Source organism: Lonchura striata, chromosome 36 (assembly GCF_050655825.1).
Source record: "Lonchura striata isolate lonStrDom1 chromosome 36, ASM5065582v1, whole genome shotgun sequence".
NCBI classification, from domain to species: domain Eukaryota; kingdom Metazoa; phylum Chordata; class Aves; order Passeriformes; family Estrildidae; genus Lonchura; species Lonchura striata.
The window spans coordinates 13267083-13268372 of NC_140738.1; the positions used below are offsets into that span (position 1 = coordinate 13267083).

Below are 1290 nucleotides of genomic sequence, written 5' to 3' on the forward strand. Positions count from 1 at the left end.
GGGCTCCCCGTGAACCTCAGCTCTGGGACCACTGTCTGCCCCAAGCTTCAGGGGCTGCAGTGGGAGCCCGGCTGGGCTCTGCCCTGGGGCCATCCTGCAGGGACAGCTGCAAACAGGGAGCATTCCCTGCCACAAAGAGCCAAGGCAGGGCTGCAGGGCAGCTGCTCCAGCCCCAACTGCACTGCTGAGTGCTGTGCTCTGGGGCTGGGGCTCCCTGCACAGGGGACTGCACTGGTGTGCCAGAGGAGACAGAGAAGCTGCAGCTTCAGCCTAACTGAGGTGGGTGCGTGGGCTGGAAAGAGTGGGGAGGCTCCAGGGGATTCACAGAGCTCATTCTGCTGCAAGGACGAGGAAAAAGGAGCGGGAACTCAGCAGTGAGGAGAGCTGGGGGCTGGAGAGCAGCTCTCAATGACACTAAAATCCCACCAGACCTCTGAGACATTGCTGCTCCTCAGCCAGTGACAGGATGAGTCCCTAAGCCTGGGGCTCAGCCTTCCTCATGGGGAGGGGCACCAAGGAAGGGAACAGTGTGATGGAGACTGGAATAGGCTGGGAACTCACTGGGGGAAAAGAGGAAGCAGTTGGGATGTAAAAGGCAGGGAGAAGAGAGAACAGTTCAGAGAAGGGCTGAGCTACTGCTTGAGCAAGCTGCAAAAAGTCATTAGGGGTCATCCCAGATTGATTTCATTTCAGAAGTTATTGAACAAGTTTATTTTTTGGGTGGCTGCATGTTTTCTTGAGCTGTATTGCTAAAATGCTCAAGCCAGTCTGTGCTGCAGGGCACCCCATTTCTCCTTTGGCTGATTGCAGCCCCGTGCTGAGCTCCAGCAGGGCCCTGGCAGAGCCCAGACCAGCCTCAGCACCCGCAGAGCCCGGCTGCAAGGAGAGAAACCAGAAAGCCCCATCAGCTGAAGGCTCCTGTCCCCTTGTCCCAGCCACCTGCGGTGCCCAGGCCATGTTGGCCGTGCCAGAGCTGTGCCCAGAGCTGCCCATCACTGCTGCCTTTGGGAGCAGAGCAGGAGGGCAGGACATGTGCCCAGCCTGCAGCCAGCCACGGCACCTTCAGCCCTCAGCAGCTGCCCAGAGCAGGACGCTTCTGTGCTCGCTGCCATCTCCCCAGAGCTCTGATCCCACCATCCCCAGCAGACAGGACCCACCTCACGCCATCCCCCGCTGGAAGAAAAGCTGGTCCCAAACGATGCCCTCAGCCTTCTCCAAGGGCACAGCCCATCCACGCTGCAGCTGCTCCCAAGCACGTCCTGATCCAGACTGGACTCCACCTGAAACGCT

General features: G+C 59.6%; 1 long non-coding RNA gene across 1 annotated transcript; it reads right to left on the reverse strand.

Moving 5' to 3' along the window:
* Positions 1–697: 697 nt before the first annotated feature.
* On the reverse strand, positions 698–1290 carry LOC146764196 (uncharacterized). Its single transcript, XR_014950983.1, has 2 exons — positions 1158–1290; positions 698–876 (listed from the first exon to the last, which is right to left on the reverse strand). It is a non-coding gene; the product is annotated as an uncharacterized LOC146764196 (long non-coding RNA).